General features: G+C 31.5%; 1 protein-coding gene across 3 annotated transcripts in view; it reads left to right on the top strand.

Moving 5' to 3' along the window:
- The window catches only part of tty (tweety), an 87,258-nt gene that overhangs the window by 11,714 nt on the left and 49,415 nt on the right, over nt 1–26,129 (top strand). The window contains exon 1 of one of the 3 annotated variants that reach the window (XM_088272333.1): nt 23,412–23,470. The exons of the other annotated variants lie outside the window; for them this stretch is intronic. The gene's annotated coding sequence lies outside the window, so the exon portion shown is untranslated. Of the gene's footprint in view, nt 1–23,411; nt 23,471–26,129 lie in introns of those variants that run through there. 3 annotated transcript variants of the gene reach the window in all.

Raw genomic sequence — 26,129 nt, 5'->3', positions numbered from 1 at the left:
AAAATTTTCAAACGATATTTAAAAAAAAATATTATTTCATTAAAAACAAAAACAAAAAAAGGGTTCAGGTCCCATGGTTAGTCCATCAGATAGTTAGTCCAATCAGTCCCACAGACTCAGAGACAGAGTTTCTGGGTTCAAGCCCACTCTACATATGGTAACTTGGTTTCTATTTTTTAACGGGCCGCTTAAGCCTTCCATAATAGTATAAATTTGACATAAAATATTTCCGTACATAGCGAGAACACAAACATTTCCTTCATTAAAAAAAAATAGTTTGTAATCGCTAATCCCTATTTTCATTTAATTGATAATTAGGGATTTAGGTCTATTTTTCATCGATATCATCCAATAAGTTAGGCACATTTTCAGACTTTATTAATTTGGTAAAAGTGACCCAGTTCTATCAATATAAACCGATAGCGACATCAGTTCAAAAAAGGCAACGGAATGTAAAATTAGTTTCGGAATATTTATAGCCGTAAATATTCTATCAATGATCCGCCCGATCACCGTATTACGATGGAGTTCCTGTCGCTATCGATTTTCCTAAAATAAATCCACATCCACACCCTTGCCTCTGCAGTCCATTGAGAAATGACTCCCGTGTGCTCGCGTACCTACCTACTGTATTTCAGTGCATGTAGGGGACCATTCACCATTCGGCCAGTCGCGGTCCAGTCTGGTGAAAATATCCCGATTCTCTAAATAGTCGCTTTATCTTGTCTGCTGATGTTTACGTAACTATAGTAAAATATTTTACCGGCGTCACGAACTAGTTTAGCGTGTAGTAAGAGACATCTAGTGTTTGTACTAGCAATACCGTGTATTATCAATAAGAAATTTAATCTTTTTTACGCACAATTTATGTTTTACATCTTGACATCTCAACATGTATGAAGAAGTATATGGATGTTTGGGTATTTACAGCGCTTATGACCTTTCATAGGCTGGTTAAGTTATCACTTTACACGCGTGTAATATTCACCATTCCATGATTGACAACCACACTACTAAATTTTTTGGTAACTCCTACATACATATATCATAAATCTCATGACGCTTTATGCGTGAGTTCACTGGATCCATCTATTGTTGATTTCAGAAAGCTTTTATTTACCAGAGAACCTTTATTAACATGTAAGCAAGATCCTAACCGGATTATTTTACATACTGGGAGACGCCTGAAAATATGATTTTCGAACGTGACACGTGAACGAGAATTTGGACGCACCAAAAAATGTTGTAAATTTGTGTTTTATTCATGAAATGTTACGTTTTATTCATTAATTGAATGTACTTGTAACTTTTCTTTATTCGCACCTGTTGCTATATAGGACTTTATTTTTTTTAATGAATTCATCGTTATATTGGTTGTAAATTACTCGAAGACATTTTATGGTCTCCTGGGATATCAGCCACTAGGTGTACGATTCGACTACATTTCTCGCGGTCATGGAACAAGTTAAAGATAGAGAGAGTTTAGGGAGGAATCTTTTTATTTGATCTGTCCGTAAATGATTACAACTCAAAAATATTTTGTTTGAAAAATAAACATTGTACTCTCCGTTGACTAATTCTGGTTTCAGATTACAACAAAACGATACTACAAAATGCAAATGTCACTGGTGCCTTTGTTTTATCATGTATTAAACTGTGTCCTCTATCTAGTTCACCTTTTGTAACGTGTCGCGATTGTATATCGTTTAAGTTTTAATTGTGTTTAAAGTACACAAACGGGTCTATATGTTTGTTTAGGATCTATCTTTTTTTTAAACACTAACACCCGTTTATCCATTGGCCCATGGATTTCTAATCACTGAATTGCGTCCTTCGACAGGGTCGTAGTCGCAATGTTTTATTTTTATTTTTATTTTTATTTTTTTATTGGAATTTTTTGTATGATTTCACAGCTACATATTTTTTATGGATAATTATCACTTTAAGGGGTACCTTGGCACTATATTCTGAGAAATCAAGATATGTATCTTATATGCATACTAAGAACTGGTTGCAAATCAAATATCTTTTTGAGAAAAGGTTAAAATACTGAATTATTTGTTATTGTTGAATTACGTAATTTTAAATATATGCCTAGTAATAATTTTTAATATATTCTTAATACCTTTTAAGTGGTATTACACAAAGTGAACGATGAATGGTGAGGAGCTTGTTTTATACCTAATTATCGAAAATAAATTGTTCATTTCAGGTCTAGATTTAAATTTAAAACTATACAGGTGCGTTAGAAGTTGCATTACTTTAAAAACATTAATAAGTATGTTTTTCTTTTAATACAGCCTGTTGTAATAACTTAATATCTAGTTTTATTTTTCTGTCAAAGACGCATTAATTCAATTAAATATTCGCTTCCGTATTGTTGTACCATTTTTGTTAATAGTCTAATTTCCACGTATTCCGAGTTGAATCCTGAGTGGTTTATCATTCGTACCTATAAATGAAATATTATTTTGTCTTTGTTTTACCATCATTTTTTTGGCATACCCACATTTTCAACAAACAAAAAACTGTACCCCAAAGCCAAATTGTACAGTATCTACTCAATGAATTAGGGCCACGCAGAATTTCGCGCAATTTCTCAATTCAAACAGGAATAACTCAGAGAAAACCTTGAATAAAACAACAGTGAATTTTATTTACACATGAACACTTTATTACGCTTAAATTATGCATATATTTTCATATAAATATAGTTAGTATTTAGTATTTCCACCTTTGGCAGAAATAACTGCCTCAATTCTTTTTGGCATACTTAAAATCCACTGTTTTATCATGTTTTTTTTTCTTCGTCTTCTGACCAAATTTTTTGAATATTTTTTTTTAGACAGTCTACTGTCGGATTTGGAAATGAGTATACCTTATTTTTTAACATGCTCCATACGTTTTCTATAGGATTAAGTTCCGGAGAATTTCCAGGCCAGGGGAGCAAAGGCAGATTTTTGTTAGACAAAAAATTTATTATTGATTTAGCCCGGTGGCAAGGTGCCCCATCCTGCATGAAGGTGTATGGACCTTCTGTTGGGTCGAGTGTATGGTAGAAGGGCAATAAAATTCGTTCGAGGACCTGCTTATAGGAATTTTGGTTCATTGTTCCTTCCACGAAAAACAACGGCCCAGGTAAATTGTTAATAATACATGACCATATCATTGTTGCAGGGGGGTGTTTGATAACTTTTACCACACAGGCCTCATTGTAACGTTCCATTGGTGTTCTCCTGACGAATCGACGGCCCTCTGTCACGGCTTCTAACCGGCACTCATCACTAAAGATGACCTGAAAAATAATGAAAATTTAAGTTTAATACAAATATATAAGTTTATTTACTAAAATGATATGTTGAAAATTCAATTTAAATAAATACCTTTTTCCAATCATCTACCGAGTAATTTCGATGTAGCCTGGCCCATTTTAATCGATCCGCTTTCATTCGTGGTGTCAATTTTGGTACTTTTACAGGGCGCCTGCATTTCAGATTTACTTCGTAAAGACGTCGCCTCAGTGTTGATACCGATATATTTATACCCTCTTCTTCCAATTTTATTTTTAATGTTTTTGCTGATGCACTACGGTTTTCTAAGGCACTTTGAACGATTTTTCGATCAGTCCTCTGTGTTGTTTTTCTAATCCTACGACAGTTCTTTCGCCGATTGCTGGTGGCGGGTGACTGATTTTTTATTGATTTTGAAATTCTGTCCACTGTTTGGCGAGAAACGTTTTCTTTTTTTGAAATTTCTCTATTAGATAGTATTCCTAATTTCAGTAGCACTATAACACTAGACTTTTTTCCCTCAGAAATGTCTTTACTTTTTCCCATTTTATCCTTTTCAAAAAAAACACTTGTGTTTACAAAAAAAAATTATACTTTATGAACTAAAATTAAAAATTAAGTTTTTTTCACAAGACACGATAACTATATAACCTCTCTGAACAAAACAACAACCAGAACTCAAGAAACTTCACTAATAAATGAGATAGGACTATTTTTTGAACTTTCAACTATCTGTCTACCTGTGCTAATTAGGGACCTTTCTCAGAAAAAGGGTTTGAAATTTTGTAAAGGCTTAAACAATCCAGGTATATTTTACATATTATTGAAGGTAATATACATGATATTAGATGTCAATAGAAAACTTAAAGTATTTATGTAAAATAAATATAATAATCCAAAAGATTTCAGAGTATTCGAAAAAATAATGGGTGGCCCTAATTCATTGAGTAGATACTGTAAAAGCAGATCTTGTTTATATTGAAATAGCGACTTAATCAACGTGATGTTCCTGCCACCAGCATACGTATATTTACAGCAATTAGATCAGATGTGCGGGGACACGAACATAAACAACAAAGTACTCGGAATATCTCAATGATTACTCATGTTTAATTAAGTTCTTCAGATTACGGGCACACTTCACCGACGCAGCAGCGTGTAATGAATTAAAGCTTTGTGTAATACCACCGCAGCTTCGGCGAAATCAAAGCTACGCATTAACCGTTCAGAAATTAAATTTTCTACTGGCCGAGATATTCACAGCTTTATTCACATTTTCTACACCGTTATTATTTTCAACGGAGCTTTTTCAGTCTAATAATTATTATATAGGCCAGTTTAATGGTAAACTCAAACCTGTAGCTAACTTTTTAGAAGTTAAAGTTTTCGCAGTTAGTGTCGCAGACTTATTGTTTCTGAGTTCGGACCACAACTTAATACTTATTTTAATATCAAGCTGCTTAGGCCTACAAAAATTTTATGAAATTAAAATATATAATATGTTTACAATAACAACACAAATATTTCTCCTCAAAATAATACTAATAATGATTATTGATTAGTTTAAATTCAGTTGTTCATTATTTTCACTAGGTATGACCGACAAGTAAATGTCTTTTTTTATTAGAATAATTGCAAAGCCTCTATTATAGAGGCTTGTCTGCAGATGGGATAGTGAGGATAGGGAAGGCAAATGTGAAAAATATATCACAAGCACCCAGACTAATTGAAAAAAAAATCTTGAATTTATTTTTGCAATTGGTGAAAATCGAACCCACGATGCCATTTTGCAGTCGAGCGTCTACCCAACGACGCTACGGTGTCTGTCAAACACGAAACACGTGTGAATATGAAACATAAATTTCAGCAATTTTTATGATTCTCATTTTCATCTTACTGGGATGGTTTTTCACCTTCGAGTGTTCAGAAATTGAAATTTATATGAAATTAGCAACCTTTTAATATGAAATTAGCAACATTTTATTTCATTGATATTTATGAGGTTAATAAGGGTGCATAACAAAGCAATAACATAAGTAGGATTATTCTTTATCGGCAGTGTAAAGTAGTTTACTAGCTTTCCTGGGGTATTATAACGACGCCAATCCATAAGGTCTGATGCTACAACTCCATTTATAGCTCTTCAAATATATTAGTACTATTTTAATAGGTAATTTACGTTTCCGGATTTAGTGAAGCTCGCCTTTTGTTGCGCTAAAGCCTCTCATATTCACCCTATCGCATACGTCGTTACATACATATTGTTTTCGTTTCCCTTTAGTTAACGATAATTTCAAACTCCCGTATTCTGCAAATTTGCCTAAGGTCTCAATTTTCAAAGGTCGAAGGTTCGTTACCGTATCTGCGTCCTTGTTATAACTTCCAAGGAAAAGTAAATCTAATTTTGCTAACGCTCGATCTAACGCTCCGGTCGGTGATATAAGGCAAATAAAACTCGGTTTTCGTACCCGACGGAAGAGAAAATAAAATATTATTAGTATTGTATTTGTTCGTTTATTTCAGTTTTTCCCTCTCCTCCTCCTGTGCATAGGACATAAATCTTTTACTTATGATTTTTTATATCATACAATATTCTTGGTAAATATTTTGTTTACAAATTTAATTGCAAGTAGGAAATCTTATGTGGATGCATCTAATATTAGACACAATAACGTTATTTAAGTGGCAATCTTTGGGTACTTAGAGATAAAAGAATCAGCTCTTTTCATGATTTTTGTGTAAGCTTTTGATATGTTGTACATAGTCAGATTTGTAATTAGTTTCTGGATATTCAGACGCCCAGTTTACATTTGACCTTATTTACGATAAGTCCACGTAAAAAAAGATGTTTAGGTCGATCGTCACCCCCTCTTTACTACCCTTATTCAGTTAAACTAAAATTTATGTACTTAATTACGGTCGTTCTGTATCCCGTGTGATGAAAATGAATGTAAACGCAGCCCAATATTGACAGTAATGACTATAGTAAAAAAAAATATAACTGTATTTTTATTTCTCTTTCTTTGTGCTTTCTAAAAACGTCAGTTTGACGGTTAGATTTGTTATTAGAACAAATAATATACGTTTATGTAAAAAAAAAACGATATCTGACTAATAAGTATATTGTTACATAAGTATATTGTTTTACTCACGAAAATGTCAAACGTATGCGATACGCTAAACATGATGTGCTAAAAATTGCGAAAATTGAAGGTACGATTATCATCGCACCTTTTGCGAGATCGAAGATGATTAACATAATAAAGCTGCGTTTTTTTTTATATTGAAAATAACTGTTACCTTTTATAAAATAGACATTATTATGAGTATTAGCTGAAGAAGGGCAACCGTAATTTTTTTGCACATCAAGCTTTCGTCTTTAACACGTTTTTTCCCCTTTAGTAGCCCATTAAGGTCACCTGTATTTTCAAAGTAGTTTTTGTTGTTTAACCGCCTGTTTTAAACTAAAAATCCGTTCTATCTAGAGTTCAATAGCCTATTGATGTACAATGTAACTTTTGCCGAAATACAGACGGAAAAATGCACTTTGAAATACCTTGAATATGAAGTGACAAAATCGTTGGTATTCAGAAACAATAATAAAAACTATTTTCCTACTATTTTTTAGCAGTTGCGCAAACTTTAAGCTGTTAGTTTTGTATATTATCCATCGACTTTGTATCACATAAACAATATGAATATTTATTGATGAATCGTTCGTATCGAACTCTTTGATGTATTTCTCCGCTTTCACAACAATGATTCGCGGTATAAAATTAAAACGGCTTCTTTTGTTTTCGGCTACAGTTTTAACCATACCTTGTTTACATGTCTCTGAACTTTTCTCTCTCGTATCGTTAGTTTTACCGTCTAGCATAATTATTACCAGCTACGTATTATCAATATATACCTCCTGTAAAATATTCGCTTTTCCGGTCCTGCCTCGTTATATTATTACTGAGATTTTAAAGTTCCCGTTCGTTTTATTCAACTTGTTTTCTTGTTCAACCTCTCTCGTTTCGCTCAAAGTGTATGAGAAAGTTTGATTAAATTTGTCATTACTCAGACATTGCTGCGCTTGTCGGCCAGCTGAAAGGAATTTTAAAGTTTGTCAATTTGGATCTTGAAAGTTTTTTTCTTCGTTTTTTATGTAACCCTGAATGCACTATGCCCGCCCTACTTCAGTTGATAGTTTTTATTAAGAAATATTTAAAAAATACCGATAATTCGAATAATAATAAACTGATATCTTTAATAGAAAATTTAATTTTTATTATTATTATTATTTTTTCGGGGTTCTTGTGATTTTTTTTCGCCGAATTCATCTTTTATTTATCACATAACTACGATGCTATGATTCCTATTATTGCTGACTTGGATTTTGGAATGCATCACGTCTTGCATGCAATCTTTGGGAACAGATTGCCCCGAATCTGGACTTGGGAAAGATAAACGAATAAGCTGCCCGTGACTTGTACAAACTTTCAAAACAAGTATTCGCCGAACGAATGTTAGACATTGTGTTAGAAAGACCAAGTTTTTCAACGTCTAGAAATCTTAAACTGACGGATAACCCCATATAATTTGTGCGGTTACATCGCTAGTTTGCGGTTAAACTTTTCTACGTTATGCTGAACAAACATGATAGATATCTGGTGGCCTCTGAAGTTTTGACAAAACGGTCGTAAAACTTTTTTCATGTGTATCATCAAATGATAAAGTATGTTTTGTCTTTGTTACATTTCAATAGAATACAGGACGTTCCAAAACAAATGGTTAAATATTTAAACTGTAAGTTATCCTAAATAAAAACTTCACCGTAATTAAACGATATAAATAACTAACTAACCATCACGCCGCTTCCCCGCAGGTTAAGCTGAAATAATAGAACGCCACACAAATCTGTCCTTGTAAACAATATTCGCCTCTTCCACATTCATACATACCCGCCGATTTTTCTGACTCCTGCCCAAGTATATGAAATACTTGTTCATGCCTAATTTTCCTCGTAAAAAGTTTAAAAATATAAGTAATTTTAACTACATACTGGATAAATAAAATTACGAATAATGACTATTATACGTGTTTTTTCATATATCCCCCCGGACTAGCATCTGAAATTGATGAAATACTAATCGCGTTGTCTTTATGCGATTTTCCACAAGATAACGCGATATCATATTTTTTAGTGCCCTATGTAGCATTATATGTACGAGTAGATAGAGGGCAAATAAGAAGAAATGAGGACGACTTCACTTGGGGAGATTAAAAATGCGCATAGATACAAAATATATTTAAAGGTACTATGCCATAAACACTGAGGCGATGGAGATAGAATGTTGCAGATTATCTTCGTTTTTTGGACATAAAACCACAAATTTTCATTTTCATAAATACAAAAAAAGACATTAAATGTTTTGCATTGTAAAATATTCTGTATTTTCAGTAATGTCTATAAATATATTTCCAAATGAAATGAGTGTTGGCATTACTGACAGTTGATTCGGAACTTGTAAAGGAAATATTATTACAACCCTTATCCCTGTCAGATACACTGCGACGAAGCGCTTCTCCATTTCAATTAAGATTATTGTAGATTACTGTAGATTATTTAGCACGTAGCTGGCAGCCACGAGATCATTATAATATTTGTGTGGTAGGATCACAAAGAACTGCTCGCGAATGTCAAATGTGAGAATGCTTTCGGGCGTCTTCCCAAAGCACATACGAGATGTCTATTCAACGATTTTAGAAGTGTGAAAGAGATCGGCAAGAGGTAGTAGGTGTAACATGATATGTTAAGTGTTGTTTTTTAAATAATTTTATTATTATTATTTGTATATGACACCTAGTTAAGTGGAAACTTTATGCTCTTGATTTTCCATTTTGATTTTTTTTCTTGATGATATATTAAATCGAGAATTAAAAAGAGAATAAATATTTAATTATTTCATTGAATATTTGATACTTCAGTTTCACATTTTTATTGACGACAGTGTAAATTAATCCTTAAAAACACGGTATTCTCAAGATGCCCTTTTAGGAGAAAAGGCGTCCAGTATATATTGTATTTAATGCATTTTTTACGCATTCGATTAGTGTACGGTTGACATTAAAAATTATAACTAAAATGCGTACATATTTTTCAATTCCTTATTTTTTTAAACATCTTGTATACAAAGAACACGGTTCAGTTTTTCTTTTAGTACTTCCAATCCCTATTGATATTGTATTGTGAAGTTTATTAGCTTTTTATTGGGGCCAGGGGCAATCCTATTATAGTTTGAAAACAGTGGATGTACAATAGATAAGCAGGTAAATTCGGAGTATTGCCTTTGCAGAACCCGCAGAGAAGTCCCCGAAAAAACAAAACACTTTAAATTAAAACACGTTAAAATGACTCAAGTTTTCCGACTGTTTCCTCCTTTACCCCCCATAAAGTAAACATTTTCCCTCCACTTACGTAAAATTACGGTCCATTAATTCTACCGTTACGTATTGTTCTATATTTCCGTTTATTCGTTGAATAATACGGAATACTTATGAATATGATGTCCAGCGATAAATAAAGCCCAGTATTTTGTTTCCAATATTCCAAGTAATTGACTTTTTATTGTGACATCAATATGTACTCTGTCGGCCGATTATTTATCCTCCATTATAGTAAGTGCTGCCTTCGGTTGATACTTGTATCATGAGTGCCTACTTCGTTACTTACATAATTGCGTAAAATCGGATTTTTTTACTCAATCGTGGATTAATTTAGCGTGGAGTTTATTATAGTTACACGAAAAATGGAAATATGTAAATAAAGTATGAAAGTGAAGATTCCACTACCTTCAATAATGTGCACTTGTGATTTCGATTACCCTATAACATCCTCTAGTTGTGATTTTGGCTTTTTATATTAATCGATGCGTTAGTGACCGTATGGTCACTATAGATTTGTCCACATTTTTATGGATTCCTGATACTTCCAATAATATTTAAAACACAATAAAGTTGTGTGTTTTAGTTGTCTAGTCCAATCTTATTTACTAACATTTTTATTATCTATTATGACTTAGTTTGCGTCTCTTTGAGTGTTTTTGTTCTACTATATATTTTATAGGAAATAACCATATGAGTGGATAGAACAAGGTATGTATACTAAGTAGGGTAATGTGGCAGTCTATTTTTCTGCCTACCACCCTCCTAGCAACTGCTAGGTAGTTAGTAATTTCGTTTAAATACATATTTCTCCCTCGCTTCTGGCGTTCCACTACCCGCGTAGAAGTTGCCAGGTTCCCAGATTTCTTGTTTTTGCATTATTATATTAAACTTTAATTTACTTTTATACTAGTTCTGACTGACGTTTCAGTTCAACAGAATCAACTATACGAGCCTCATTAGGGAAGTATCTTTATTTCTGCCTTTATTTTAAACCCTGCTAGATGAGGAAAATGTTAACTTACTTTCCGTTATACAAGTTACAAGATTTTCTAGAAATTAAAAATGCAAATTTATGATATCGTTTCATATAAATATTTTTATTTATTTATAATACCTATGCCTATGTCATGTTTGCATTAAATTAATGATCGCTGATAAATATTTTAACACACTTTTTGTCGTCCATTCGTAGTAATTCTTCTTCTTCTAACTTTTATCCGCACCCAACGGTGCATAAGGCACTCATAGTACTGAAGCAGTGTTATCTTGGCCTTTGGTTACATGCTTCATGTCTGCATGTGCAATATCGATAAGAATTACAATTTTATAATACAATATCCATTTATTTAAGTTTTCTTGTAATGTATTCTACACTAGCTGTACCCGTCCACGTGTAGCTGTGGCGCAATCTGGTTAAATGAAAAAGAAAGAAAATAGAACCCATTTTTAATGTTATGTTCAATTTCACAATGCTTGTGAAGTTATGAAAATATTTAAAAATCTATGACACAACGATGCAATCCAAAACATAGAAAATGCTACGTGACAGCATCTTTCAAGAAGCACGCTGTCCGACATGTGCAATTTTTAGTGCTGCGTATGTTGCAGTTACCTTCAACGCGCTGCCATTGCAGTAAAAAACTGTTAAAAGGCATATTTTTTTCCTGTCATTAATTTCAACTATCTGTAAATAAATTTGAGTTGCGATTTTGAACCATGTTAAATTAAAAAAATATAATAGATTTATATTATCCACTGACACTTCGTGATGGAATTGCATTTTTAATTTATTATTAGATTAAAACCAATATTTTTAGCTTTTCCACTTTTTTATTTGACCAGCGACCGGGTTTCGTCGTTACCGACCAGTCTGATGATGTCGGTAACGACGAAACCCGGTCGCTGGTCAAATAAAAAAGTGGAAAAGCTAAAAATATTGGTTTTAATCTAATAATAAATTTAAAAAATATATATATATATATTTTGAAATCAACTTTTTGAAATGTACACGTTTATCTGCTTACTTATGCCAAATATTTTTTTTACAAATAAAACAAGAATGACGAGAGTACTGTACATATCACGAACATGGATTACCACGGGTATTCCTGTGGATTATCTACGGATGTGGTTTCATTCAATGTTTTGTTATTTAAAATGTTTAGTATTTGATATTTACATGTAGGTAATCTCTACGCTTAATCCAATGACGCAAGTGAACAACAACAATATTGTATATTATATTTAAGCATAAACATCCTTAAATAAAACAGTCTTTAAAATGCGTTACATGTAAATCGTTTACAATAAAGGTACATTTCTTCCTTTCTTCGGCCCATGATGCCGGCATGTGTTTTAAAAATATTTATGACGCTATTCTTTAAATATAAATACCGGCCGAATTGTGGTTTTGAATTTTTAATTATAAAAAATATTGTCAATATAAATATTTTTAATGTATTTCTCGAAATTTATTTATTTTATTAGAATTTTATTAGATAACATTAGGTACAGAAGGACAAGACTCGAGTTTGATTACTAGGTTTGATCAACATAACAAAGTATGCAGATATATTATTCTTCTTTAAACCCTTATCCGCACCCGATGGTGCATAGGGCACTACATCATATAAACGCAGTGTTATCGTTATCGTTAACACCCGAACGAAAGGTAATAAGCCCTGCGCTTCAGTTACCAGTCTAGGGTAATATTGAATAAATATTAGAGTGAAAAAATCTCTTATATTTATTTGACCCCTCCCTCCTGGGAATCGAACCCGAAACCTCTAGTACGGTAGCCGAGCGTGCTGACCATTATACTACCAAGGCGAACAAAATGTGTATATATTATACTCACTAAAAAACACACTAACCATCATGAACCCCACACCAAACTGTCGTTGCAAATAATCTTCGCCTTTTCCATATTCACGCATCTCTTCGTGCATACATACATTAAATATTGTACAATTAATAAAATAAACATTTCTAAATTTAAGTTTTCAATTCACTGATGGTGATAACCTATTTAAAAAAATATATATTTTAAGTATTTAATTTATATTTTTTTTAAATATGCTATTTATTAAAAATTAAACACTTGAATATACCACTTCATGAGTTTTATTTATATTTATGACTAGTTTCGAAAACTTACAGATGTTTTCATCTTCTGATAAAAATTAAAACTAAAAACATCAAGTGTTTTTTAATAAATAATCAACATGTCATTCCACAAAGTTAATGCCGAATCAATAAATTAAAAAAATATGTTTTTACTTCAAAGTTAGCTTGTTCTGCCTCGACGGGTGCCTGACCTCTAACCATGCACTCTTATTAGATTGTTTGGCGCACGATGCACTTTTGCTTACAACGTAATAAAGGCTTCATTGATGACGTCATCTCCTACGTTGTATCCATCGTCACACAATCTATGTTGCAACTCTCCACTCGCTGTATAAGTAACCTTCTTACTACAGTACAATTATGATTATAATCATTTTTTTGTCTATTGTTTCTTATCTCTACTTCTTTTACTAAACGCAATGCGACTTGTATTATTCGATAGTGTAGTGATTGATGTAAAGTTAGTTGCATTTAATCTGATAGTCGAAAGAAAGTTTTGTTTATATTGAGGAGAGCTTTTATTAAGCACATTTCAGCTGACAAACTCAAAACACAGTAAGGGACATTTTTTTGTAGTACGTTATTTTTTGCATTTTTGGACTAAGTAGATTCTACTTAGTCCAAAAATGCAAAAAAAACGTACTACAAAAAATGTCCCTTACTGTGTTTTAAGTTTGGACAGCCCATTAGTATGCGTGGTCCGAATCCCGGGTTATACTCACATACTGAGAACCGCCTGAAAACATGATTTAAATTTTTTATGTAGCTTATAATTTGACCAGTTATTTTATTTACAACATTTAAATTTTTATTCAACAATCCAACATAGAAAGATGTTGTAAACTCATATATACTGTGTCACGAGATTAATCAATATATCTAGGAGATATATCTAGAATGTTACACGTGTGTAAAGTGATCACTTAACCGGCCTATAACAGGTCATAAGCCCTGTAAATATCCAGACTTCCATATTCTCCTTCGTATGTGTTTAGATGTCAAAAATGTAAAAAATAACTCCTAAGTGGGGATAGTCCAGATTTGCGAAAAAGTATTTGGACACACTCAAAATGTTGTAAACTTTATTAAAATACAACATTTTGAGTGTGTCCAAATACTTGTTCACAAAATCTGGATTATCTCCAATTACAGGAGTTATTTTTATATTATTTTTTGACATCTCACGAAAGATGAAGAAGAATATGGAATATCGAATATGTCAGCCCCGTAAATGCCCAGACTTACATATTCTTTTTAATCTTTCATGAGATGTCAAATTTTTTTTAAAATAATTAAGATTATATTATATTAAGATATATATATATATAAAAAGCATTGTTAATTTTGTGGTATGGTAACACTCTCCTTATCATTCATCGTTAACTTTGTGTAATATCACTTTAAAATGATATTACACAAAGTGAACGGTGAATGATAAGGAGAGTGTTAATTCAGATTAATTTATTTCTTTTTTATAAAATTTAAAATTTCTGTCAAGTTCAACGAATCCATACCGATTCAATAAATAATGTCAAAACATACATATATATGTGCCTATGTCACACGTGTATCGCGTAAGAACCAGGAATATTAAGTTTATTTAGTATGGTTTAATTGCAGGGCCTATATTAAGATCCTGTCAGTACCTACTCTCCTAGAAGCCGTTCAAGTAGTCGGTTTGTTCAAGACGTGTACCTACTCTAATTTGAAACGGATATAAAGACAGTTCTAACTGGTAGCAATCTACTGGAGGGGAGAGCTACCGACTGCTGCTATAGAGATATGTAGGTATGTACTCGGATTTTCTACAAATAGAGAACGTTTACAGAATCTTCCTCACAATTTGTTCCAACGCCGTTCTTAAGCAGAGCAATCTCGTTGTATTAATTACAACGCTGATAACTTAGATTTGTAGTACAGGGTGGTGCAAAATCAATCATCCTATCGGAAGATTTTATTTGTTGTTTCGGCATTCACTTTTTGGTAAGACATGATGAAATTGTAAATGTTTCGGAAACTACAAAACTACTAAAACTACTAAACTGTTTCGGAAACTACAGATGCTTCCATCTTCGGGTCTAAATATAAACTAGTCGTTAAAATAAATATAACTCAAGTGGTAAAAACAAGTGTTTTTATTTACAATTTCTATCGGAAGATGTTAATTTGAATAATTCTTGTAATTAGCGTTGTACGTCAATCACATTTGACATTTGTGAACTAGACAGCTGCAGTGTAAAAACAGATTGATAAAACGGGGACAAATGTGTATCAACACTGGCGGCAGCCACTTGACGGATATCATATTTTCTACCTAATAGGTTAAAAATTGTAAAGGTCCAAATAAAGATTTCCATTACTCGATTTTTTTTCAAATTTAGTAAAAACGTTATTCAAAAACATAATTAATTTATTCATTTCGCGCCACCCCGTATAAGTACGTATCCATAGGCTGAAGTAAGGAAAAAGAATATTCGGCACAAATAAGAATGCCATCGCAAACGTTTCGAAAACGTTCCCTAAAAACAAATATTACCTATCGTTTATACTATTTTTAAAATTTGTATTCTAATCTCTTCCAGTTGAATGTTTTGATTTCTTGAAACGAATAATAGTACCTAGTACGATTTAATAAATCTACAATTTTATTGCCTATAAACGTATCTATTGTCTATACATATGTAGTAACTTCTGAAGGTACCATAGAAAAATATTTCAATACTCAATATTGGTATTGCCGTCACATAACAAAGTTTTCGAAAAGTTATCGTAGTTTATTCAAGAAAGATATATTATATTTAGAATGTTGAAACGTTTTTACGAAAATCCCTAGTCACGATAAAATCTGAAATACTTTTTAACGAGATTTTAAAGACGTTAAAAGTTTAACAAGATTATCATCAGGCTGTTTAAACGTTACAGAATTTACATAATATCCAGCGTGTATGCTAGTGCCAGAATATTATGTCTCGTTTTTACGTTTTGAAAGCAGAGTGAACGCCGTGGAAATGCGTTCGTACAGACGAATGTGTGGAAAATCATTGAATGACAGAGTTAAAAACGAAGATATTCAAAAGGAATGTAAGGCTGAACTAAGATAATTGAAAAAAGGAAGAGTTCTTTAAGTTGGTATGGGCATGTTAAGCGAATGGATAGTGAGAAAATGACTAAGAAAGTATATATGGTGAATGTGAACCGGAGAAAAGAACGAGGACGGCCGAAAAAGATACAAGAAAAAGATACGATCAGATCAATTAGAAACTAAAATCTGGTGGTGTCAAAAGTCTGCGTAATCGTAAGGCATGGATGTGAAGGAAGCTATGTAGTAGTGTATGTCAGGACAGAAGAGTGTGGCGTTCCATCCTCTCTGCCTACCCCTGCGGAGAAACGGCGTGATGATATTAGTGGTATAAATTTATTTACTTTTTTTTTTTTACATACATATTTATGATTTACAATTGATCAAAAATACTGATATTCCTTTAGCAGAATACATATGTATTTAAATTGTCATCTATTTTTATTTGATTATTGTTACCATACTAGTAGGCGTAAGTAACAGGTTCCAATTTTTTAGGTTTTTTAAATCATCCTAGATGTATTATAATAATATGGTATTACGGTGGCTAGTCCAGTTTAGAAGAAAGCGCCTGAGCTCCAATTGGCTATTATGGTAATAATATTTGCCGAGCATTGTTTGCAGGGGATGCTGGAGTTTATCCTTATCCTGCTTATCCCCCCTCCCGCTCCGCACAGCTCCGAGGACCTCCGAGGAGACATCTGTTCCATCTGAAACCATTATCTGTAATTTGCATAACAATATGCACACACGACGTTCATAACCCACTCTATATATAAACAAATGACGTGATAAATTTGTGATTTGTCCCTATTACTCATTGGGTCACCTTGAATATCGAACAGGGATACGAGATAATTATGAGTTTGAGTTAATTTTTGTCGCAATTGCAGTTTTTTATACTATATTACCAGTTTTAAGGATTTTTCTCAAAACTAAATCTATAATTATTAATTTATCTTTATTCCTAATCTTAAGGTGCAAGCCTGTAAAGTTCATATATTATATCCATAAGTAACAATCCAATGAAAAATAAAAATAAGAACATAACATAATAATTAATCCTTGAAGGTTTATTATCGAAGCTCATTGCAATTTCAATGAAAAATTGTTTATGTTTTACTTAGTAAATACCACTATTTCTTAAAATCTATTGTGATGCATTTCGATGCATTCCGTGTCATTTTTAAATACGGTGTTTGAAAATTATGCAGAATGCATCGAAACACGTGTCACAATAGATTTTAAGAAAAATGGTATTTACATGGCTTTTTTAATACAAAAAAGGTCCCGCAACTAACTTTATGTCAAGCTTTTTGCCATAAAAAAATGTATTCAAATATCATTTAAATATTCATTACAATACCATATTTTATCATTTTGATGAATTATATAAATATGGATTGTAATTACGTTAGCGCAAACGTTGTTTCGTGTAATAGATTTTGAAAATTAAAAAATATGTATCCTTTTTCACGGAAGTGCCTGAACGCCGTTCCATCGCGTTACATGAAAAAAAGCCCTGAGTTAAACTAAAATTAAAAATGGATATATTTTACCACAAAGTGACTACCGAATCGATTAATGAAGTTCAATAAAATTAATTTAGTGACGATTTTTAAATTCTCGACCATTTAAAACTAAATGAACATATCAGTATAAACTCGCCATTTAATTTGTTTAAGTATATTAAATTCAGTAACCGCTGTTGTCTCTATCGTAATAGACACATCATACTATTATAGGACAGGCAGCCCAGCAGTGTGTGGCAGTGTAGCTACTCTTGATAGCGACCAATGCTCCTCTTCCGGCCTATGTGATGTGATTTGCCAACGGAAACAGTCCTTGCCTGCGCCAACGGCCAACAACTATGACAAATATCATAATGTCATAACTACACAGCATCAAAACAACTACATTATATCACGGCGGACGTGACATTCGCACTTAATACGCTGTAGCATTATCTGTAGTATTATGCAATGTAATACATCTCTCGCGATGCGTTTTCAGCTAAATCCAAACTTCATGGTAGATACTGTGATGTACGTACATAATACTATCGCTGGCACTAAACAAAGAGAAGGGTAACTACATTTTTTCTCTATTTATCAAAACATTTTAAAAATTTGGTTCTATATATTAAGTGTATGTAAAAGAAATTTTGTGTTAATGTGCAAGAATGCAGTAAATATTTTTTTACTTATATTATTATCCGTATTTATATATGGCCCGATATATTTGCACATCTATTTTTTTAAAATACCGTCTCCTGAATACGCTTATATCATCCTCTAAGTGACTGTTTTTGGCATCGCCTTAGGAATCATATTAAATGTCTATTATTGTCTAAGTGAGTTATTTGTGTTTTGTTAAGTGGAAAAGATGCCAAAAAAATGTAACCACAAAGTGATGAAAGTTTTTTTTCAAAACACCTCTTAGAAAAAAGGAAATAAATTATATAAAAAAAAGGTGCAAAATTGTTTTTCATTCAGATCAGTTATAAGTATACATAGTAAATATTCCCCGCGGGTAAGTCTAAGGATTCACTGTTATTTATACGTAAGAAAATATTTACAGCACTTTGAGCTAAAGAATTGAAGGATGATATAATATTCATATAATTAGTTATAATATTTCGGCAACGTTCCTTAATTGTATAAAATGCAGCCACCGGAAAATTAAATACCCCGATTTTAATCCCTTTTGGAATGTTTTCAAGAGTGATAATGCTCCCTTGAGATTAAGTACTCATTGTGAATTACTATTTTGTGGTGCTGTATATATTCATCATATTATTATTATTGTAATTAATTATTACCGCCAGGAAATGAGAAATTAGTATCTATTGTGTGGAGAAATTGTTGTAGGGGTGTAATTAATTTCAAAGGAGAAGATTCTGTGATGTAAAAAAAAATCTACTTATGTACATGTATATATTTTTCGATAATATGATTAATTTTCATTGACGGTAATAGAATTCCTTTATTTTTTTATAAATATTTTAACATAGATGAAGAAGTTATCATGGGAAGTCTGGGTAATTTAATATCATTATTATATTTGTTTCTTATATTACTGAAAAAATATCAGTACTTTCTTTACATTTTCCACTAGGTGCACGTATCACTATTTACCACTCATATTATCACTTTTTTTTACATTTACACCTACAATATATATTCATCACATGCGTTTTTAAACGCACCGAAGGACAACACGCACTTAGGTTGTTTGCCAAAAATTGGTCAACCATCTGTGGTTGGGATCTTGGTCCCATCCTACTCTCCTTACTACGTCTATGCTGGTATATTAACTGTCCTAACTAAGAGACGGATACGTCTTGAAACTGGCGAAATTAAATTTCGATAAGTGGTTGTATATTTTGTATAAATTTCTGACTATAATTTAATTTTTTAAATAATAAAAAAGTAAGTACTAGTATACCTAATAGCTTAATTTTATTTTAGCAGTCAAAACTAAGTATTAAATGGAAGCAAACTAATTATTTTAATTTTATTACTTGAAGGATAGTAAGAATAAATATCATTAGGATTGAATTTCATCATGAAATGTATTGTAAATTAATGAAAAATAATAATGTTAACAAGTTAATATTATTATTTATTTTTAGACACAAACTTTGGTTTCTGGTAAATGTTAATTAAAAACATGAATAAAATTCGCAGACTTGAATTATTATTAAAACTGTAGTGGTTTTTTATAATAAAATTTCTAATGAATTGCGGTTGAGCTTTGAACTTTTTAATAATTATTTTTTGTTCTTAATTTGTTACAAATTACAGCCAAGTGTAAGATTGAAAAAGAAATGAAAATAAATAATAAAAATAATGGCAAGGAAGAAAATGTTAAACGTGTAACAACACTTTTAACTTCCAAACCCTCTTCGATTTCTTCTCTTAAATATATTTTAAGTAAAAACTGATCCCAGACATAAATATTAACATTTTCTCATTCTTTATTAACGCTAAGTTCTTTTTATTCGGGCCACTTATCTCAATAAAGCTGTTTTCTTTAGAGATTGCTTATTCTCGCTGCTTTAGAAAAGTGAAATTAACTCTTAAAAGGAAAGGCGTGTTTCTGAAGAGGGTTTGTTCGCGTGTCCGTGACTTTAATTTATGTATCTATTCCGCTGCCTAAAATCAAAGCGAGTTAAATTTTCATAATTTCTGCTCTAAAAACAGCCTATTAAAATAAAATGTGTCTTTAATTTAAGACCCTGGCGATGAATGTTTTATTACAATATTAATGTCAAAATATGTTATCATATTATTACATATTATTATTCCTTTATACATTTTTTACTCGTGAAGAATTCGTATTTTATTTTCATGTCCATTTTACGTATATATATTTTTAAAACGAAATTACTTAAGAGTATTATTATCGGTATATTTTGGATAACTTTTAAAATCAGTATATTTAAATTCAATAATATATTAGTATAATTCTCGTTGGAAGGGACAAGGTAGAAAGTAAATATATTGAAGTCCAGGTGTAATTATTTTATTGTAAAACCTTTATACTGTAAATTGTTATTGTATATATTGTATGCAATGTATATAATCTAATAATTAAAAAAACAAATAATTTTTTTTTTTTTAAATATTAACATGTAAGTATTTCGGCTCAACACAGGAAAGATAAATAAAAATGTACGTATCTATGAAATAAATAAATAAATAAAATAATAAGGAAGTAAGTAGCGAAAGTATAAATTGAAAACTTACCATACATACTTGAAAGCGGACAGGCCAGAAATCTGAATAATCGGCAAGTATGTATAACGAGATGCACGAATGTGAAAGATGCGCAAAATGCTCGCAAATACAGAGTGGTTATGGTGTTCTATTATCTCTTTCTACCTTTGCGGAAAAACAGCAAGATGGTTGGTTAGTTAGTTAGTCAAAATATATCATGATTTTTTTCTCCCAATGAAAAGCCCATTTCGTTAAATATTTTTATCCGATACTTTCTAATGGAAGTTATATGGTTTTATAACCAAACATAGGCGCTGTATGAATAAATGGACATTCAGTAGTTAATCAGGTTGCTCTAAATATGTCGCATACTCAAGTGTTCGAGAAACATTTGTGTCAATTCAGTAGTAACTGCTCAATGTAACAATGTCTCTTTTTGACGTGTGTATTTATAATGTACAAAGGAGTTGTATAACTCCATGTGTTGATACCTCCAAAATTATCCAAAAATAGAATAACGTTCTTGGTGACCATGGAAGAAGGACTTATATCGTATCAATTTAGAATCTGTCTTCAAATCCACTTCCTTTTAATAATTATTATCTTAGGTATTATTTTATCTATATAAATTAAGAAATCGATTTCAATATTTGAAATTTGGAGTTATCCATTTTTGAAAGCGTGCTCTTATTACAGTAACGGGCATACACACTCCTATTACTTTATGCTTTACGAAATGAAGGTGTTTGACCTCAATATTTTTATAGGGATAAGGCATTGGTCACTCAATTTATGGATAGATCTGGAACTATATTTAGAGCAAAAAGCGTATATTTTCGTTAGAAGTTTTTTCTAGTTAGTGTCGTTTTATTTTTTAATGGTTAGCGAGATATTAGCTTTTTCGCAATATTAATATTCACGTCTTTTATCTTGATGGCTGAATTACCATTGAATATATGGTATCATTCAAATTGCAAAAGTATTGCGTTCATCATCAAAGTTGATGCTGGGCGCTGAAATGCGATTCGAAACATCCGTATCAATTCATCAAAAAAAAATGAAAAAGACTAAAATTATGTTGTTTTTGCTATAAGAACATACATTTGTTATTCAAGAGCATATGATATTAACTAACCTTCATGTTATTTTCCACCCAAGCGTTACAATTTACTAATACCACTGTAGAAATATTTTCTTATTACAAAGTAACCTTTGCTATTTGAATTTCCAATTTAAAATACTTAATAGATTTTATTCAATCATGAATATAATTAAATTTTCCTCTGCGGTCGTGAAATATGAGAATTTTGTTTCTGTTATCTCGAAAGTTTCATTTTTCTTAATTATTTATTACCTGAAAATTTCTGAAATTTGAACAGCTGCTCACACCCCGACACCGACTCCGACACCACCCCTCCCAATCTTAAGCGTAGATTATTATTTATATTAAAATTTCCAAGGATACTCTAATAATGATTACGCTTCGAGCTATTTCGTAGTCTACATAATTTCAACTGAATTAATATCTGACTTTAAAATTTCTAAATTGATGTTCTTTTTTATATTTTCCATGCGAAATGATATTTTTAACGATGTTATTTTAAACGGCATTTATAATAGCGTTCTGGCGTTATTGGATAGACGCTCGACTGCGGAACTGACGTCGCGTGTTCGATTCCCGACAATCGCAAAATAAGTACAGAAATATTTTATTTTTTGTATATTAAAAGCGTTAACTTTATAGTATGGTAAAATAACACTCCCCTTATCATGCATTGCTCATTTTGTGTAATATTACTTAAAATTCAATTAAATTAAAACATATTTACGTGGTATTACACAAAGTGTACGATGAATGATAAGGAGAGTGTTCAAGAAATATTTGTTTTCAATTACTCTGGATGTGTGTTGATATATTTATCATAATTACCTTCCCTGTCCCTAATATCCCGCCTGTAGACTCCACAGTAAAATGAGATTGTCGCGTTTATTATTTTGATAATAAAAGGGTTAATTATGATACTACATTTAATATCTAGCTTCTTCCATGACTTGATTCTTGAACATCTGACCAAAATAATCCAAAAATTTATTTTGTCTCGTATTTCATTAAATTAACTCTTTTCAACACTCGGCATTATACGCAAATAAGTATAAATTAAAATATATTAAATAATGGACGCACAACCTCCTTCACATTATTTTTGACGTCATATTACATTCGTTTGCCTGCACAACGTGTACGTCCTCTGGACCGAATTAACGTCATCAGTCAGAGGCATCTGTTAGAATATGAGAACCTAATTTCCCCTTAAATTCTACCAACAACAAAAAAACAACTCATTTATAATCTATAAGACCGCCCTCTTGCTCGCTTTCCCTCAACTGTTCCTGTAAACAGAATAACAAGGATTCGTAACAATTTAAGTTGTTGTAAAGTCACGATTAATCAATATTTCTGGCAACGTCCCCAAAAAACTTTCGCTTCTTTCCCTTTATTATTATGTTGTATTTTTTTCTGTAATCATGTTTTTAGAACAAATGATTGTAGGGTTTGCGGTCCGCGGCATTCGTAGCATAACGACCACCGCTGACTCTTATGCGTATTTTGATTTGATTTATTATTTTTTTCCACATAAAACTTTTATCAACTTTCTAACGGGGGTCATTTTTCTGTATGTAAATAAAAAATAAAATTGTACATTTAATGGCCTATTATTTATTTGTATAACCTTTTAATTGTTTTTTTTTTCATTCTTTCAGGTATGTTCGAACACCTCAGCGCTAAATTTTTAAAGCACAATTCAAGCTCTTCATAGTACGTAAGTCAGTTTATTTTGGATCTTATTAAATTTATTTCAATGGTTATGTGAATTTGAAATAATAATACTCGTTGTACATGTTGTGTAGGTATGTATGTATACGTATTAATCTCTAAAAAATCGATCCAGGATGAAATTGTATACATACAAAAATATCGGTGTTGAAAATTAAGTTGACGGATTTGCATAATTTATTGACGTTCTTACCATAATTATCAATACGAGTGTATTGTGAATCACTGATTTTAATCATGCGTCATAGATGCATTAATATCTATTTGTTATCGGCGATCGAATCCAAAAGCCGAATTAACGACTTATGGTACTACTGCGTATTTGTAGCTCCTGATAAACTCGATAATTTAACATCGAAAACATTAGCTGGAATGAAATATAATCCGAGAATAAGTAACGAAAATCATCCCAAAAGGGGAAGCCGAAAAAGTAACGATTACTCATTAGGCTCATCCATAATTTGTGTTGAGAACTTGTGGGTATTTCTTGTACAAAAAAAGTTGAACTGTGTTATTTCTTGTTGAAACAGTTGGGTAGAACTCGACATGAAAAATTGGCGTTGTGATTTCGATTCCCTTAAATTGCAAGAGAATGTTGAATCGATCTAGGACGAATGTTTTTTTTGTAAAATATTTTACTTATTTAAACACCGTTTTAGTATTGATAAAATAAGTTTTTCTTCTAAATAAATATTTGGTTTAAAAAAAAAAGTTATTGAAAGGTAAGGAGGTACTATTTTTTCAATATATATTTTAAATAAAGTTAAATTCCAACATATGTTCTTTCAAAATTTTGAATTTCAACGTTCGAGATCTCATCCTTAACACCACAATGAACCGATGGGGATTTTTAAAAATTATACAATAGTCAAAAAATATTGTATGTATTCTCGGTATTCTATTTTTTCTCACAATTAGCCAGGCTCGGACAACTACTTAGTAACGTAATAGGTATAATATATCTTTATTCCGAAGGAAAATTGTGTAATATCATTTAGAAACAGTTTCTCATTATCATCACTCATCTCTTTATGATTGAACATAGCTGAAATATCGCGGGCCAGCTTATGATAATAAATAATCGTTACTATAATTAAAATTTATCTCTAATGGGTCAACTTTGCGGTCAGCGGTGTCGCGTGCCATAATTTGATTGTAGGTTGCTTGCACAATCTATAATATGTACATAATATTTATTGTGCAGTACTTGAAACGTTTGTTTATTGTTTTGATGTTTATACTCAATATGATAAGGCAGAATGACATTAACAGAATATTAATTTTATTATTTTCTATCCATTTAACATATCATTTGTGAATCAAATTTTATTTACTTACTACTATTACAAAAAAACTCTTTCTTTTTCATTGTAATTAATATTTACAACGTGAAGAACATTTTAAATTAAATAAAAAGTAGGGTTTTAATAGTAATACATCAATGAAATTTGATTCTCGGTAATCTATTTTTTTAAATGTATTTTTATTAACATTTAATTCAATAATAAAGAGTTTATGGTAAAAGAAATATATACTATCATTAGCTGATCGGCAGTCATTTTGTGGTAATATCTATCTATTTTGAATTTATGTTTTACTTGGTAAATACCAGTATTAATTAATAGTGGTATTATATTTACCAAGTAAAACATCAATTATGAAATGTAATATACACGGTAATATTAAGCTGCGCTCTCCTTAAATATATTTTTTCTAAAGAAGAGTGAAAAAAATAATTCATAAAGTACGATTTTTCGTTATTGAAAATCATCCACTTCTGGAAAATGTGGTTCCACGCAAGTTCCGTTGTCCATTATCGACATCCGTAGTGCGCCGCCTAGTGGAGGGATAGAATCGGCATTGCTTTCCGTGACCGTCCGCGCTCCGACCCCTGCCCTGTCGCGTTAAGTAGTAAACTCGGTTAAACGGGGGTCAATTTCCGGGAACTGTTCAAGTAAATACTCTTGCTTGTAGCCCTACAAAAACTATTACCGTTATTCAAACATATTAAAAGAATATCATCATGAAACACAACAACTAACAGCACACACTTTCGCTGATTTTGCGTTTTTCCATTCTGACTTCGATAGCCTGGATATTTTTTTGACTCCTTGCGACAAGCAAAGTTTGGCTTCATTTTAGCGACAATTTACGGTGTTTGAAAATGATGCGTCGAAACACGTGTCACAATAGATTTTATAAAATAGTGGTAAGTATTTACCAAATAATGTTTCAATTAAAAAAGGCAAATTTACGTTTTGGCAACCAATTTTTTAAAATACTTAATTTCGTTATTTTACCTCTTCAACCAAGTATTATGAGTAATCGTATTAACAGGCGATCGTATCCACGTAAATGAATTGTAATTTAAATTTTGTTACTATATCCGGTAAATATCTTCATTGTTATTGATCCTTTGATGATTATATTAACTTTAGATCTTGATATTGATTTTTGCAATAAAATGTTGTCGGTATAAGGAAATTATATTCATTTTCTTATTTATTTTTATTTATATTAAAATATCATCCGTGTTCAATAAAACATCTGAACAAGGACAAATTTAAAATTTACGCTTGACATGAGTGATCTTAATTGCTTTAAATGTGAACGTAGATTTTGAATATGTCAATGTGCTGTTAATT

The sequence above is a fragment of the Brachycentrus maculatus genome, unplaced genomic scaffold, assembly GCF_059751285.1.
Source record: "Brachycentrus maculatus isolate JH-2025_06_01 unplaced genomic scaffold, ASM5975128v1 h1tg000494l, whole genome shotgun sequence".
Classification (NCBI taxonomy): Eukaryota; Metazoa; Arthropoda; class Insecta; order Trichoptera; family Brachycentridae; genus Brachycentrus; species Brachycentrus maculatus.
The sequence above is the reverse complement of the archived record's forward strand: the minus strand, read 5'-3'. Positions and strand labels throughout refer to the sequence as shown.